This window comes from Phoca vitulina, unplaced genomic scaffold (assembly GCF_004348235.1).
Source record: "Phoca vitulina isolate PV1807 unplaced genomic scaffold, GSC_HSeal_1.0 scaffold68, whole genome shotgun sequence".
NCBI classification, from domain to species: Eukaryota; Metazoa; Chordata; class Mammalia; order Carnivora; family Phocidae; genus Phoca; species Phoca vitulina.
Genome location: NW_022589771.1, coordinates 6,689,105 through 6,706,877, shown reverse-complemented (window position 1 = coordinate 6,706,877; position 17,773 = coordinate 6,689,105). Strand labels below are relative to the sequence as shown.

General features: G+C 60.1%; 1 protein-coding gene across 1 annotated transcript in view; it reads right to left on the bottom strand.

The window, feature by feature from the left end:
* The window catches only part of AGPAT3 (1-acylglycerol-3-phosphate O-acyltransferase 3), a 147,224-nt gene extending 131,813 nt beyond the window's left edge, over window positions 1–15,411 (bottom strand). Inside the window, exon 1 of the mRNA XM_032392492.1 lies at window positions 14,795–15,411. The gene's annotated coding sequence lies outside the window, so the exon portion shown is untranslated. The remainder of the gene's footprint in view (window positions 1–14,794) is intronic.
* Window positions 15,412–17,773: the final 2,362 nt, after the last annotated feature.

The following is a 17,773-nucleotide window of genomic DNA, read 5'->3' as shown; positions in this document are numbered from 1 at the left end:
TGGGCCCTCAGGCACCTCCTGATCATCCATGACCTCAGCACCCCCACCACTGCCCCAGGGCTCCCTGCACTCGGACCTTCACACGTGGGCAGTGAAGAAACGAGGTCCCCTATCCGGGAAGTCTTCAATTTCCTTAGCGTTTCCTCCCATCCTAAAGCCCTCCACTGTGAAGGGCACACAGCACCAACGTCTGGAATATGGGGGCTTGGGCCATAAAGTCTGGGGTACGGTAGGTCTTGGATCGAAGCAGCCATAGAAGGTAAGTATGGATTGAGCACGTGCCACGTGTGGGGACACGATAGAATTTAGTGTCTTTACCACCAGCCACAGAGGGTTCTTAGTGATCAGGGTGGGTGTGCGCCCCAGCAGAGCAGGCTGACCGGGGCCAGGCCTGGGGGCAGCCCCCACATGGGGGCTGTAACCTCTGACTCCCACGGCCCTGACCTGCTGACCACGTGCTCTGGGGCCTCTCAGGTGCTCTCCTGGCCTCCAGAGCAGAGGGGCAGGCACGGGAACTGCTTTTACAGAGCTGGTCTCTGGGTGGTCACTGGGGGGCGGGGAACAAGGGGCCAAAGGTCCAGAGACAGTAAAGCCAAGAGGCTCTGAAAGGGCACAAGAGGTCATGACTCCCCAGGCAGGGCAAGGAGGCCCCTCCTGTCAGAGGCTGAGCCCCACCCCCAAGGACAAGGCGCCTGCAGGGCCGAGAGGAGGACCTGACCCCACCCTGGCCTTCCAGACCCCATTCCAGCCACCAGGACCTGGATTTCTTGCCCCGTGACCCCCCCCCCCGCCCACCTCCAGGGTCTGCATCCTATGAGGGAGGGCCACCCCCCGCCCGAGGGGCTGCCTGTGGAGGGGGGAGGGGAGCGGGAGGGCCAGGGCCAGGAAGAGGAGGGACAGCAGGGAACAGGCTCAGCGCTCCCCACACCACTGCCTTCCAGAACCCACCTCAGAGCAGCCAGTGTCCAAGGTCTGACCCGGTCCGGGGCTCGGTGGCAACGTGTCAGGTGGGAGGATGGAGTAGATCCATCACCCATCAACAGACGGACTGTTAGCTTGTTTGTGGCTTTCAAATGCTGAGGCACAGCCATGTGGCCTCGCCTGTCCCGCCGAGCTGGGGAACGGACTGCCGGGGTGGGCGGGTGCTCAGAGAGAGGAGCTGGGCTCCGAGGGACGAGCCCGGGGCCGCAGTCCCAGCAGCGCGCACCGCGGGGCAGGAACCTGAGAGACACCCACAGATGCAAGGAGGGCCACACACAGTGAGCGCCTTCTGTGCGCACGGAGTCACCTCCAAGTCAATCTCTTCCAAACACCCCCTGAAGATAAGCGACATCACTTCAAGGGGTCACTATCTTCTCCTCATGGGTGAGAAAATCGGAGTCGATTGAATGAAAGAGGTGGAAGTCCCCCTGCTAATCCAGGTGACCACTCTGACCCTCAGTGTCCTCGTCTCCAGGGCAGGAATGGTGACAGCCACTGTGGCCCCTCTGAAGGTGCCAGAGCTCAGAAGGTGCACACCTCCTAAAGCAGGGCACACACGTAACATGCTGCTGGTACCCCAGCTTCCAGACTCCAAACATCCGTCTCAAACTCTCAGGCCACAGTTGAACACACGTAAACGGGAGGGCGAACGACGCTGGACATGAACACGCCTCGGTCAGTAGGCACATCGGCCTCCCGGGACCAGGCCACAGACAGCCCACCTGGACTCAGCACAGACCAGCCGCTGGACCGTCTGGTTAAGAAGGGCACGCTGGCTAACCCGGCTTTTCTGAACACCACGCGCAACCCGGCGGCTAGAAATAGGCCCAGTGGCGTGGGCGCCAAGGAGGGAGACATTGGCTGAGACGTGAGTCATCTACAGCTCTTGAATGCCAACACTTCTAGAAACAGATATTTTGGGTTCCTCTGGAAAGTGCACCAGGGATGGAGAGGAAAAACCCTCTGGGCCTGAGGCTCGGGCAGGGCTGGGGACGGTGGGGCGGGCAGCGTGCTCGCAGGAGGACAGAGGGCAGTGGGCAAGGGGTCCGAGGAGCACAGACTGGTAGAAGGGGAAGGGGTGCAGCCCTGAGACGCTGCTCCCCACTCAGCCATCTTCGGTCAGTTTTGGCCTGAGTCTCACGACAGGATTGGGAAAGGGTCCCAGGAGAGCGCAGGCCCTCCTGGGGAAGGATGGCCTAAGGGCTCTGTGGGGCTCAGACATGGATGCACCCGCAGCAGGGATCTCCGCAGGCCTCCCAACCGATCCCAGCATGTTGCCCCAGATGAAGCAGAGGCCAAGGTCACCTGGGGACAGACACAGAGTCAGGAGGCCTCAGGGGGCAGTGGATCTGCTCCAGCCCCTGTGGGTGGCAGACCTCGGCTAGAGTCACTGGGGAGCACCTGCCCCATGGCTTATGCCCCTGACGGCCTGAGGGACCTTGGACAATTCAGGACCTCTCTCTGAGCTGCTTCCTTGTTTGCAGAGAACAGAGCAGAAACAGGAACTTGAGAGGATTCTGGAAGACCAACAACAAGAGCCTGTCTGAGATCAAGGTATTGGGGCGGGGGTCAGCCAAACCTGATGCTTCGGGTTGGAGGTGAGCCCCTGGGCCTCCGTTGTGGGTCCTACTTGCTTAGACTCCTTACAGTTAGGAGAGCAAGTCATTTCCTGGTGCCTGCCTTCCAGATAACAGGAGAGTTCATGGGGCGTCTGGGTGGCTCAGTCGTTAAGCATCTGCCTTCGGCTCAGGTCATGGTCCCAGGGTCCTGGGATCGAGCCCTGCATCGGGCTCCCTGCTCAGCGGGAGGCCTGCTTCTCCCTCTCCCACTCCCCCTACTTGTCTCTCTCTGTCAAATAAATAAATAAAAATCTTTAAAAAAACACACAAAAACAAAAACAAGAGAGTTCATTCCACCCAAAACCACCTAAGAATAGAACAGCCAGGGACAGGGGTTCTGGGCAGGTACCCCTCCCCAGGCCTGAAAGCGGGGAGAAAACTGCTTTCAGTGGTTGGTGGGTGGTTGGCGTATGGGAACGTGGACACAGAGCGGAAGGCAGCAGGCCCGTGAGCCTCCGAGGACAAGCCTGGGGCCTCGAGGGAGGCACAGACTCTCACAGCTGTCAGATCCGTCCTGGCTCCTGTCAGGGGCACGGCAAGGTAAGTTTCTAGAAGCTGACTTCTCATAGTAGAAACTGCCGCTCGGTCATGCCATTTTCCCTGTTTCCGACTGCATCACCCCGGAGCTCGCTGCTGAGGCTGCCCGGCCCGCGGGGTTTCGGGGCTATCTGACACCAGAAGTCTGGGGTCAGAGCCTCTCAGCAGCAGGCGGGAACAGGGTCCCCCAGCCCCAGGGGCCTATGCTGGGAGATCTGGGCCACTCCCTTGTTGCCTGCTGGGGCGCCAGGTCCCTCTGCCCTAAGCCTCCAGGACTCTGGCCCATTACGGAAATGCTGTAGCTCACCCGCTCTGTCCACGGAGATCTGCCAGGTCCTGGCCCACACCTCAGCCTTTCCCGCCCCTGCCCGTCCCAGATGCAGCAGCTTGCTAAGTGCCCATAGCCCCGTCCCCAGGCTCCATCCTGTGCCAGCATCCCTAGCACCCAATCTGAGCCAGGTCAAGGCTCGGACAGGAGCAAACGGATGATTAAAGCAAAAACGTTAAAGTCTATGAAAAAAAAAGTGGTTACTTTTAGAAATTGAAAAGAGGGACGGGGAGGAGTTTTTTCCCCCATAAACACAATTTAATAATTTAAAAACCCTTTATGCTTTCCACTGATATTATTTGAAATACGAAGTTAAATTTCATAACTAAAGACCAATTAAAGCTGTAAACACACTGCTTATTTCCAGACTACGTGTCCTGGGGGCCGCGTGCCCCCTTCCCGAGGGCCACGGCCTAGTCAGGGGTGATGGGCCCCCACTTCGCTCCAGCCCCCTCCTCCTTAACAGCTGTGATAACAGACCAGATGCGCATTTCTGCCAGAGTGTGAGTTTGGGATGGTTGGTGGGTTTCAGTGAGTCCTGTACTCCCTCCGCATGTGGGCTTGAATCCGGGAGGGGGGGTCCCTTCACCTGCCCAGGGAGACAGGGCTCAGACCCCCCTCCCAGCAAACACCCACACTGCACTCCTCTGTGGACCAACAGTTGGCCGGGGTTGGGGGGATGGATCAGCCCGGCCCCCGCACTCAGTAGAGCTCGCACAGACAAAACCCATAGTTACAAACTGTGCTTAGTGCCATGAACAAAATCAACAGGTGCTAAGGTAAGCGGGCTGAGCAGGGGAGCCTCCTTCAGCAGGGAGACCAATGACCACATGTCCCACATCCACTCTCCCCTCCTCCCTCCTAACACAACCCCAGGATTGGCCGTGCAGCTCTAGAGATGTTTCTCAGCTCCCCTGGCAGAGAGGGGCTGGCAAACAAATTATAAATGATGGGCTGGGACTTCTAGAAGAGTTCCTTAAAGAGGGCTGCCTCTGCCGAGGGAGGAGTCCTTTCTCTCTCGTCCCTGCTTCATCCTCCTTGTTCCTGCCCGGAATATGGTTGTGATTGTTGGAGCTCCAGTAACCATTTTGTGACATGAAGTGACCTTAAGTTTGGGAAGCCCAAGTTTAGACAGCAGGCAAATTCTAGAGCCAAGCGCTGGACTTTTCATTCTGAAACCTGTATTTTTCACCCTTTACAACTCCTTTCTTCTCAATACACACACACTTATGTGCACACACACGCACACACACAGAGCTGAGATGGAAAACCAGGCAGCCTTTTGGTGTCAAGTAGAGCTTCTTGTGGGACGCAAGGCCCCAGTGAGTGCAGGGAAAGCTTTTGCCATGTGAGCTCAGCCCCAAGCACAGGGAACAGTCAGACCAGAGGACAGCAATTCTTGTTTTACTGATGGTTCAAAATCAAATTCTCAATTCCTCTCTGTGACCGCAACCAGATAAAATTACACAGTGCCAGCAACTTATAAATAGAAGAAAATAAATGGGGAGAAATGAGCAGATTAAGCCATGAGCCTCCAGGAGAAATCAGAGGAGGGAATTCGCTTTGTTCGTATTTCATTCTGCCAACGCCGTGGCTAAAATTCTCTGTGCTCTGCATCTGCTGCGTGTGGTCCCTGGTGAGTCTCTGGCTCCATCCCGTTCTCACGTCAGCTGAATCTGAAGTGAAAATGCAGAGCATCTCATGCTGGAGCCTCTGCACTTGTGACGGTGCTCAGGATGCTGAGTCCGTAAAGTTAGACACACATCGGGAGACACGTGGTCCCCTTGATGGTCTGTATTTGGTGGGCACCGCGCACCTGCCGGTGAGGACACAGGAGGGGTCCCACAGAGAGCAGCCCCCCAGCCAAGCCAGGGAGCGGGACACCAGGTCCACGGCCAAAGTCGGCAAGGGGATGCGCTCTCCCCACCAGCACTGCTCCCGTCTTGCTGCTAGCTCAGTCACGTGCTCATTCCTCTTTGCAAACTTGCTCAAAGTCCAATTGAAGTCAACACGAAACACTGGCAAACCGAACGAGAGAAAAGATTAAACATAAAAGATCCGGCGCGTTGTCTCTGGAGCTGCCTGGCTTCTTGGGTGTACAAAGGCAGCACGGCTGTGATTCTCTTCTGCCGCAGAGAGGACAGCAACGCTGAAATACACCAGAGGGAGGCGGTGTCACCGCGAGAGCCCGGGAGAGTGAAGTGTCAAACGTCTGGGCTCACCTTCCCAATCTCTCTGCCAGGACACGTCTGTTACAGGGGGCGCATCTCAGCAAGCAAGCCCAAGCCTCCGGTCAGCAAGTTTCGGAGCGGGACAAAGAGCCTGCCCCAGGGAAGCCATCGGGCCCTGGGGCTCGGAAGGATCTAGAGCACCTGGCGCACAGTCGCATCCGCCCCGGTCCTGCCTGCCGTCCTTTATTGTTAAACTTTTCATTTTGAGGGGCGCCTGGGTGGCTCCGTTGGTTGAGCGTCTGACTCTTGATTGAGGCTCAGGTCATGATCTCAGGGTCGTGGGTGGCATCGAGCCCCGTGCTGGGCTCCACACTGGGCATGGAGCCTGCTTGAGATTCTTTCTCCCTCTGCCTCTCCCCCCACCCCCTAAAAAATAAATAAAAACAAACTTTTCATTTTGAGAGAACAGTAGATTCACGTGCCATTATCAGAAATAACAGACGCCCTTTACCTGGGTCCTCCAATGGTAACACCTGAGAACCCTAGTACAGGATCACATTAGGACGCCGACCTTGGTGCGGCCACCCTCCCACAGCCACACCCCCTTTACTCCCAACCACCAACCGCCCATCCTTCCTGGCTCCATAATTTCGTCATTTTAAGGATGTTTTCTCAAAGGATCATACATATGCCATTTGGGGGGGTTGACTTTTTTGTACTCAGCTTAATTCTCTGGAGACTTGTCCAGCTGGCTGTGTGTGTCTCTCACACACACACAATTTACACGTTCATGCTCACACTGGCACATGCCCGCATTTGCATGTGCTTGCACACTTGCTCACACTCACATGTGTACACACACACCCCAGGCCACGTGCTCAGGCTCACACTTGCACACATATACACACCTGCACGTGCTTACATGCTCACATTCACACACACTCACGTTAGGGGCTGAGCTCACGTCCGGGGCCCTTTATGCTCCTTGGTTTTTGACAATGACGAGCTTGAGGCAGGAAAAAACAAAAACTGAATCTGTTGTCTGGCTGCCGTATCTCTGCTTCTTTTGCCTGCTACTTTGGCGAGGCATTCCTTTGGTTTTTGTTGTGCTTTATTTTTACTTCTTAGGCCGTAAAACTCATTAGCTCAGCACTGAAGCGGGGACAGGCATCTGAGGACAGGAATCTTGGCCGCTCCCCAGGGGGATGGGGTGACCGCAGGCCTCCCCTCCCTGCCTGTCCAGGCGCTCCCCATGTCGGCAGGGTGGAGGCCCCACTGGAGGGTCCTCTCTTCCTGCCCTCCCGCCCCACTAAGCCCAAGGGCATGGCCACATCCGGGGCAGGCTGGCCCCGGGTCCTCCAGGGTCAAGGGAGGCCCTGGCGATCCTGCAGGCAGGGCAAGGCAGGGCGGGAGAGCCTTGCTCATTTGAACAAAAAATATAAGGTGGTGGCAGAAACTCAGCCATTGGGATGAATTATACTTTATTTCAATATTTTAATAAGCCAAATAGATACCCAAAAAACTGATGAACAGAACATCAAAGCTTTCAATCAAGGCAGGATCGGGCCCTGGCCTCGCTGAGGTCTCTTCTCACTCACCTCCCGCCGACCCGGCCCTGCTACCATTAATAAGGGGGAATGGAGTCTGGAGGCCCGCAGGAGGCTCACCTCCTACCACCGTCTTCAGCTACACACCTGACAACAAAAGGCACACCGTGCAGGGGGATGCTACTTCAGCCAGTACTTTACTATCGCAGCAGAAAAAAGGAAGGTTTCCTCTTGCCCTGGCAACAGCCCAGCCAGTGAGAGACATTGTCACGGCGCAGCCAATGAGAGACTGTCACGGCCCAGCCAATGAGAGACTGTTTCAGCCCAGCCAATGAGACTGTCACGGCCCAGCCAATGAGACTGTCACGGCCCAGCCAATGAGAGACTGTCATGGCCCAGCCAATGAGAGACTGTCATGGCCCGCCCAGCCAATGAGAGACAGCCTCGACCCAGCCAATGAGAGACTGTCATGGCCCTGCCAATATGAGACGTCATGGCCCGCCCAGCCAATGAGAGACTGTCATGGCCCAGCCAATATGAGATTTCATGGCCCACCCAGCCAATGAGAGACTGTCACAGCGCAGCCAATGAGACGTCATGGCCCACCCAGCCAATGAGAGACAGTCACAGCCCAGCCAATGAGAGGCCAGTACACTTCCAGAGCCCAGTTTACTCCAATGGACTTTCTGTTTACAACAGCCCGAGCCCCCACCCCCTCCCATCCTCTATAAAAGAGCGTCCTCGGCGCTGTTCTGACTGGTCTACGGTGTTGCCTCAGCGAGCTGTCTGGGGGCTGCGGTTCTGTCGTCCCCAGATAAACCCGTTCTTGCTGGGAAGTTAACTGGCAGTTGTGTCTCACGGTGAACAGCAGCTTGACCCCCAAAGCACGGGTGGAAGACGGCTGCAGCCGGTGAGGTCCTCCGGTCACCGGAGTGGCGGGGTCTTTGGGAGCAGGAGTCGGAGCCTGCAGCCGTTCCGCCGGGGGCACCCCCAGCACGCGCACGCGCACGCGCACACACACGCCCGCGGGCGCACAGCAGCCCCCCCCGGCTGCCCGCAGAGCAGAGCAGCACAGGGACAGGTCCTCTCGTGGGCAAGAGCCGGCAGGAGCCAGAGGCCCCTCGGGGCCTGGGTGGACGGCGCTCCCCGACACCGGGAGTCTGCTGCGGGCTCTCCGGGGGCGGGGACGCAGGTGGGCCGGGGCCAGAAGTGCCCCTACTCAGAAATGGCCCACGGCCAGGACGGTTTAGAGGGCACGAGGGGCTCCGGGGACCGTGCCCAGGACGGCAGCGCGCAGCGTCTGGCCCTGCCTGTCCCTTCCCGCAACCGCCCCGCTCCGCCGGGATCCACTGGGCGCCTTCATTGCTATTCCAAGCACCCTCAGCGCTGCAGCTCGGTCTGTCCCACTATTTATAGGCGACTAAAGAGCCACAAATTACTATTGTAACACTTCTGAGCGCTGAGGAGCACAAAGGGCTGAAACGCTGGCTGACGGACCTCGTGTCTCTGGCGGGTTTGCAATAAAACTGCCTCTTTTCTCTTAAGCGATGAGTGTACTTCCAAGGCCTCTCCAAAAATATAACTTCCTTTAAATAAACTGCTCCATCGCATTTCCCTGAGGGCGCAGGCAACTCTCCTCTGCTAAGCCCTGTCACCAGGGAAGGGGGGCGGCTCGCACACGCAGGCTCAGCAAGCTTCCCGACCTCCCCGCTCGGCTCCAGCCTCCCTGACTCCACGGCCACCGGCTGACATCCTCCCACGGCTTGGAGGTCGGCCTCCCGGCCGCACAGGCAGGCTGGAAAAACCACCCAACACCCGATGGCTCACACTTGCCCGCAGCCGCTCTGTGCCCGCAGGCCTGTCAACACTTTACACGCATTAATTTAGTGAGTCCTCACACAACCTGAGGCCGGGGCTACCGCCGATCGCGGCGCGGCAGACGGGGCCTGGCTCTCCGGCTCCCTCCCACTGCCTGGCGTCCCCCGTAGGGCCGGCACCCCACCGGCAGGCGGGGCAGCCCCCTGCTTGGGCCGGAGTGCTGCTTCACCCTTAAGTCACTCGCCAGGAAGCCAGGTCAGTGCAGTCACCACAGCGATCAGGCCACGAAGCCCGCGTGCACGTGCCTTGTCCTCTCAGGGGCCAGGGGGCCCTCCTGACCGGGGCGGCCAGGTGGCAGCACGATGGGAGGAAGCCTGAGGCGGAGTGGGGCTGTGGGGGTCCTGAGCCCCTGGAGGGGCCTTTGGGGAGGTACACAGGCTGGCCCTCGGGGACAGCACCTTGCGTGGGCCCAGACCCGGGCCAGAGGCTGCCGAGGTATGGGGGACGGTGTGCCAGGTGACACGGACGGAGCGCAAGCTGACCGGCCGCAGCTGCCCTGCCACCTCCCTGCCACGCTGGGTCCCGTGAGGCTGCTCCCCAGACAGCGCTTCTGCCAAGAACCTCGGGCACCCCGGGAGTGACCCGCCGGAACCTCGAGACGTCTCCCCTGCCCGTGGTCAAGGAGCGAAGGGCTGTCCGGGTGGGGGAAGAGTCCAGGCCAGCCGGCAGGTGAGGACGCGGTACAAGTCTTCATCAGCGCCCCCCAGCACCCAGGCTCCGGTTGTCTGGGGTGTGCCCTGAGGGGGGACCCCGAGCCAGCTCCGCGGGTGTGCAGACCCGAGGGCCGAGCCCGAGAGCCTGCACCGGCCAGTCCCGGGACGGGGCCTTTCATCAGCCTTCCCAGGTTCTCAAGGGGCCACCTGAGGGGCTGCAGCACTTCACCCCGACGCGCCGCCCTGGCGCCCCACACCCCGCTGCTGGGTTTCGGCTCCTCTCTAGCCCGCCCCCGCCCTGAGCTTCCAGGCCCTTCCGCAGCGGCCATGCGTGAGTGGGAGCACCCCCATGTGGAGCCCCTTTCCGGAACTCTGCTAGATGTCTCAGCGGTTCGTCCCAACTCCACCTGAACGTCACTTGCCTGTGATGCACCCACGCCCACTCGGGATGACGTGTCCCCGGCAAAACCTTCTTTCTTGGGGGTTCCGTCCTGGGTCTTGGGACAGAGCCCTGAGGACTGCAGGCCCCAGGGAACCAGCAGGTGGCAGCTCTGTGCCCCCCCCACCACATCCACCCCAACAGGACTTGGGTGACTTTTAGGGCCACCCCCGGGGAAACCTGAGGCAGAGGGGTGGCGGACCCCAGCCTGGGTCTGAGGGGACACCTGGTCCGCACGTCTCTGGGCCACAGTGGCTGCTGGACACGGTCTCCAACGTGGACCCTCAGGCAGACGCAGCCGCTTCAGGCTCCTGAGCAACGGGGGGCAGACGGCACCAAAGGAAACTGGGGGGACACCAGCAGCAACCATGCACATGAAGGAGGCTCCACCTCACTGGGAACGCAGGACCCTCGTGAGGCCCGTCACGCGTCCCAGGCCGGCCAGGGCCCAGCACCTGCTGAGCACCAGGGAGACGGGCCCTCGCCTGCCCGTGCTGGGCGTCAGCAGGGATGGCTTCCCTGCGGGGCCAAGGCGGGAAGGGACTGGGCAGAGGCCGCGCACGGGGACAGCAAGTGTCGGAGTCGGGGGAGAGGGCAAGCCACATTCCCACGGCGGAGCCTCAGCGTGCTGCCGGTGGGGGGGCCCAGTGCAGGGCGGCCAGCTCTCCTGCACACACACGTGTGCTCACGCACACACACCATGCTCCTTCTGCACTTCAACCGTGGACGTGTTCCTATGGACCCAAGCAAAGTATGAACACAAATGCATTTGTACACGAGTCACGGTGCCCCCCCAAACCATGGTCACCCTGTGAGGACCCTGGGACCACAGCCCTGTGTCTGCCAGGCCCAGGGTCCCCCGGGTCAAGGCCCTGATGCCACCCACACCCTTGCTGGTCCCAGGGAGGATGTGTCCCAGGCCGTTCATGGCAGCACAGACCAGGGCTGTGGGCAATCCGGGCTGTCCAGGCGGCTCTCCAGCGAGGGGAGGAGTATGTGAACCCACGGGGCTCCGCATGGCTATGAGCCACGGATCAGACATACCTACCACGCACAGGCAACGGGACTCAACTGATGCCCCTGCACCCCACGGACACAGCCAGCCAGGCCCGGCTGTGGGACACCCTAGGGCCAAGGGCCCAGGCTTCACGAGATAACGGTAAGAAGAGGCGGATGGAGCTATGGCCTGAAGAGAAGCGGCGCACTTTGAAGCTAGGAGTCAGGGGGCCAGTTCGGTGGTTCCCAGTAAGCCCGGCAGAGTCACCACGGAGCACAGGAACCCACTTGGCGGGCACCAGACGAAGTGAACCATTCCAGGTTCACAGCAGTGCCACCGACAGATGAAGGGACAAGCACAGCTCAGTCCACCCGCACGGTGTTGTGTCACTCGGCCACGAGCGGGGGGGGGAGCACTGACCCCCCCCACGACGAGCGTGGGCCTCGAGGCCACGATGAGTAGCCAGAGGAGCCAGGCACAAAGGGCCACGGAGTGTGCGCTTCCATTTACAAGAATGTGCAGCACTGACAAGTCCGTGGAGACCGAGAGAGGATCGGGGGCGCCGGGGGCGAGGGGCGAGCGCCGACGGGTGCCGGTTCCTCTGGGGTGATGGGCACATTCGAACCGGACGCAATGACTGTGCAGGCAGGTGTCCCCGAGGCCGCTAACGGTGAATCAGAGGTTGTATTTACCAGCACAAGAACGGTTTGAACTGTGACGGGAACGACTGACTACACTGGAGGCTCTAGGGGGCGTGCTTGGGCGGTGACCCCATTCAAACACACAGGCGGTGGTAACTGTACAAGTCGGGACGGTCCTTATTCGGCGGGGGACACATGGGGGCGCTTCCGGGGGCCGCGGGGTGCTACTGACCCAGCTGGGGTCCCCTCGTGATCGCAGGAAGCCACACACTGCCTCTGAGTGGTTTTCTCTACCTGGCTTCTGGGGCGGACAGACAAACACACACACTCTATGCGACACCCCCAAGGGTCAGGGCACAGTGGCCGTCTCAGCCGTGACCGGGGTGCCGGTGCTGGCTGCGGGGAAGAGAGGGTGAAAGTCACCTAACGGTGAGAATGTATACGTTTCTCCCCAGGTCAGGTCTGGAAGAAGCAGGCTGCCCGGCAGGGTCCAACCCTCCCTCCAGGGTCCTGTCCCAGCGACCCCTCAGCCTGCAGCTCAGGAGAGCACCAGGAGTGTGCACGGAGCACGGGTAAGCTACCTAGGGCCCGGCCCCAGGGCAAGAGTACGTTGTGTGTAGATTCAGACTTCCCGTTTGCATAAACTAGAACAGAATGATTTATAGTTAAAATGATTTCAATTTTACAAAATAACCTAACCAATTAATACGCTGGTCTCACATAAATGCTTGGCTTTTTAAACATCTCATTTCTAAATCCCTACAGGGTGACAATAAAGTGAAAATCATGAAAATAGGATTTTCACTTTTCCCCTTTTCACGGTTTCTTTGAAGAACCAGCTTGCCCGTCCTGTGGATTCCCCACTCGTGTCACTGAGCATGTCCTTCTGTCCCCAGCGTCTGTGAACTGGTCTTGGCTCTGTAGGTCTAACCCGATTCAGGTTCTTCCCTCTCCTTCTGGGCAAGATGCCCTCGCAGGCAGTGGTGTGCTCCTCTACCAGGAGCCACGTGTCTGCTTGCTTCTGTTTTGTGGGGTCAGCACCGCGGGTTTTCACCACCTGGATCCCTTGACCCAGTCAGGGCTGCACGATGGAGTCCACCCTTCCTTCCTCATCTATTCTTTCTCTAAAGTCGCCCTCATGGCCTCTGGACCACCCTCCTGGCAGGAGCGGTCTGGGAGCACCTGGATGGGAAGGGCAGGGTCGGGGCGTGACCCTGCCCTTCATTAATCCTTTTCCAAAGGACAAACGGGGTCCCCAGCACCCTCCAAAGTCCTCAGTGACGTACTTCCTCCACACATCTGATGGCTCCGCCCCGCGGCAGCTCGTGCCCTCGTGACACCTCCTGACGGCCTGAGTGCTGGCCGGGGCCCGGTGGGGTGCTGCCAACACGACACCCGTCCCTGGAAACGTGACGTCCAAGCTCCCACGCTGCACCTGCCCACGGGTGTGGTGGGACACAAATGGTGGGGAGAGCGCGTGGGGTGGGCGGGGGCTGCACAGGGGAGGGGTGGGGACCATCCCGTCTGAGAGGGGAGCATATGGCTCATCCTGACCCTGAGATGAAGCTAATTCCTGGTGACATTTTGCCTCCTGCTTTCTTCGTTCTGGGGACACGGGGCTGCTGGGGGGGTTAGAATGTGGGGAGACCCACCCCTCCTTCTGCCCCATGCACACGGACACAGCCTGGTGTTTTCAAATAAAAGGTTGAGGGGCGCCTGGGTGGCTCAGTGGGTTTAGCGTCTGAGTCTTGTCAGCTCAGGTTGTGATCTCAGGGTCATGGGATCGAGCCCTGGGTCAGGCTCCATGCTCAGCGGGGAGTCTGCTTGGGATTCCCTCTCCCTCTGCCCCTCCCCCGCTTCAGGCACACACGCACACTCGCTCTAAAACGGAAAAAAATTGTTGAGCTTTCTGGAGAGCAAACCATGGCACAAGTTATATAAGGTGTGTTGTGGTTTGGGGACACAGAGTTTCACAAAAACTGCCTTCCATTTTATGCTAGAGTCTGCAAGTGTCCATCTGATCATTGCTAGAGAGGGGACAACAATCCCCAGAAGGACGCTGAGAAATACGTTACTATTTTCACCATCGCTGCAGCGGCCGAGGTACTTTTCCTGAGGGCTCCTGACGTAACTCTCGGTCTGCAGACCTCTGGGCGCACTCCTCAGACCTCAGTGCCTGTTGTGGACTGAACTGCGTGCCCCCCAAACTCACAGGTCCGAGTCCTGACCCCCCGCACTTCAGGATGCAACTGCACCCAGAGGTACAGGTGGTTCAGTTAAAACAGGGTCACAGGGTGGGTCTTAACCCGATCAGACCAGTGTCCCCATGAGCAGAGGGGATGAGGACACACGCAGAGGGACGAGCGCATGAGGACGCGGGAGAAGACATGTCCACGCGCCCAGGCAAGGCCTCGGGAGGAGCCAGCCCTGCCACAGCTGATCTCGGACCTCCCGCTCCAGCCCTGGGACAGAGCACGCTGCCGCCGTTCGAGACTAGGTCTGCGCATCGGTTAAGACAGCCCGAGCGGACGGACAGCGCTCCTCCCCGCTGGCTGCCCCCGGCCGAGGACACTGCCCCAAGCAGCTGCTTGACTCAGCTCTGCCCCCTCCGGGATCTGTGAAAGGTGACCTCCCCAGACGGCCCCTCACCTGCCACAGCCAACCCCTCAGCCCACTCTGCTTTCCCCAAACCCCAGCTCTTCCTCCACTGGAACGTGAGCTCCCGGACAATGGAGCCGGGCGCGTGGTGGGCCCTCTACGGAGGCGCACACCGGGGCTCCATCCCGGGGACAGCCCACGGCACAGCGGCGCGAAGCTCCTGTCCCGGGGCCCGCGCACAGACGGCCTGCACCTGGGCTAATGCCTGGCCGTCACCGGCTCAACACCCTTCATGATTTTAAAGAGAGGCCCCATACGTTAATTTTGCACAGGGCCCCACAAATCCTGCAGCCGGTCCTGCCTCTGGGACCCCCCCACCCCGTTCCAGACATGGGCCCCACATACCTTGAACATCCTCACCAAGGTCTTACACGCACTTCATGGCCAGTAATTGATTCCAGGGAGGGGTGGGGGGACCCAGTCCAAACAACGGGACCCAGCTTCGCGACGGGCCCGGCTCTGTGGCTCGTTGGTGCTCCGGAGCTCTGGGGGTGCCAGGCAGAACGGCCCTGGCTACTCCTCGCTGCCCTCCCGCTGCCCTCCCACCTTCTGGGGGCAGCGGGACGAGAATCCCCAACTCAGGCTCTGCTTCCAAGCAGATGACTCACTGATGACTGCCCCAACTGGCTGCAGGCCAATGCTGGCGCCACATCCACCCTGGGCCGCAGGCTTCAGCCCCGGTTCACAGAGAGAGCGGGAGCCTCCCACGGCGACCCGAAACCTGGGCAGGGCCCCCTGGACGCCTCGCCCACACGTCACAGGTTCCAGTCCGACTGGAAGCTGGCCTCCAGCTGACAGCAGCTCCAGGTTCCTCCCACACCAGCCCCTGCTCCTCCCTGCCAGGACTCCTTGGGAGCCCTGGGGAATGCCAGCCTCCAGCTCCTTCAGAGACACACGCAGGTGCCTCGAGCACAGCAGAAAACCTGCGGGAGTCCTGGGGCTGGGGGCCTGTCAGCGCCGCACGGACAGCCAGGCATCGGCCCCGCTTACGACTCCTCACCCTTGTCAGAAGTCTACCCCAAGTAAAGGGGAAGACGATGCTTCCTGCTTTGAAACCTCACGTCGGGGAGACTGGACGCGCCGCCCGCCCCACCCGGGGTCTCCCGTTCACGTGCCGTGGGCCCGGAAGTTCCGTGGGAGGGACCGGGTGGCCAGCAGCAGGCCCCTCCAGACAGAGTGTCTCCGAGCCGGTGAGCGAGGGCGAGCGGAGCCCCAGCACGGCCGCTTGGTGAAGGGACAGGGGCCACGCGGGGCTGAGCAGGGAAAGGGGCCTGACCAGCAGTGACCTCACCTGAGGCCTGCACCACCTCCAGATTTCCCCCAGGGCGAGGGCCACTGAATCCCGTCTCCTGTTTCAGCCAGCCTGAGTCTGGCTTCAGTTAGTCGAAGCATTCCGAATCAACATGTCCCTCCCGAAACCCAAGCACATCACCGATTCACGTCAGGGCAGAACGTAGTACATAAATAATTACAAAAAGACAGCCTTAACCGTCCAGCAAGCTGCCACAGACACGGGGCTGGGAAGCGGAAGGTAGGGCTGCCTCGCCCCTCAGAAGCCCCCACACATGATACAAACTCAGGGACCCCCAAGGCCCAATCCACCCAACACTGAAACAGCCGAGTCTGCTTCCCGCCCAGGAAAGATCTGGAAGAGAGGATTCAGGACCATTCAGACTGGCGCAAAGCAAAGGGGCTCTGAGAAAAGGCGTCAGGTCGGGGCTGTTCCCCTTGGGAACACGGGCTGAGAGAAGCGGGGGCCTGGCCCGGTGGGCAGGGGGCCCTCGGAAGCAGAGCTGTGGGTGTGCAGGGCTCAGGCCTCAGCAGGGAGAACGGGCAGGGGGATGGTTTCTCCACATCTGGGTGACCCAGGGGCTTTAGGCAAGACAGGGCGTTCTGGGGGCCCCTGGGTGGCTCAGTCGTTAAGCATCTGCCTTCAGCTCGGGTCACGACGCCAGGGTCCTGAGATCGAGCCCCACAGTGGGCTCCCTGCTCGGCGGGAAGCCTATTCTCCCTCTCCCACTACCCCTGCTTGTGTTCCCTCTCTGTCAAATAAATAAACAAAAATCTTAAAAAAAAAAAAAAAAGACAAGGCGTTCTGTTCTTCAACAGGAGGACTGCCAAGAGCCATAATGACCGGATTGTTCTCCCTCTCAGGGTGCAAGGGCAGACACACCCCAGGGCAAGGCCCACGCCACTCAAGTGCCAAGAAGGAAATGGGGTCCTGGGGTGTGCCCAAGGGATTACCCAACCCGAGGAGTGCTGGCTCAGCCCCTGGGAGTGGTCTGGCCCTCCAGCATGGAAGGCAGGATCCACTCCCCAGAAAGGAGCCAGCCCAGGAACTAACCCACCACGGAAGAGACAGGACCAGCCACAGGCACTCAGTTACACGCTTGTCCCCCTGCCCCCCGGGTGGCCCAGGCACCACGTGTCAGGAGCTCCTAGGGCACCCTGACACACTGAGGGCTGGTGACGCCGAGCTGGGTCAACCCTGTCCCTGGCCGCAGGATGCTCTGCGGTGCAGGGTGAGGGCACACAGGGAAAGGCAGATGGTGGGGCGGGGCGACCGGGCTGTGGACAAGGTGGGGTGATGAGGTGACCCAGAACGCCCCCTCCCCGCCCCCTGCCCCGTTGCCCAGCACAACCCCTGGACCCTGGCCAGGGAAATCTGCAGCACTGCCAAGCAAGGCGGAGTGCTTTGGGTGTCCAGGGAGTTTGGGGCCACTCTCTGGCTTAGTCAATCCTAACTGCCCCCCACCCCCGCAACATTCCAGTGTTTTCGATCCCTTTCACTCTGGCAATCCTCCCAGAGCAGGAAATTTTCCGGGGGCAGGAAAGGGACGGGGCCAAGCTCTGAAGTATAAGACTCAGGAGAGAAAAGGCCTGGACTTGGGGACTGTGGGGGGCAGGATGCTTAGTCAGCCCCAGTGTGGGTGGGCCTGTCCTAATCAGGCAGGCTGGAGTGCAGAGAAGAGGATGGAGGAATGGATGGGAGCCGAGTGGCCATGGGCACCGGCCAGGAGCTGCGGACAACCAGCAAGAACAGAGACCTCAGGCCCCCAGCTGCCAAGAACTGAACTCTGCCAGCCGCCAGTGGGCTGGGACGGGGACCCCACACGTCACCTGTGACAGCAGCCCTGCCCTCACCTCAACTTCAGCCCGTGAGACCCTGAGCAGGAGCCTGCAGGGCCATGCCCTGGCGCCCGACCTCAGCACTGCGGTCCCAGCCCCCGAGTGTGCAAGACTGAATGAGCATTTACAGAGAAAAGCAGAGAGAAGAAGGGAGGAAAGAAACAAGAGGGAAGGGGGTGACCGCAGGGAGGGGCA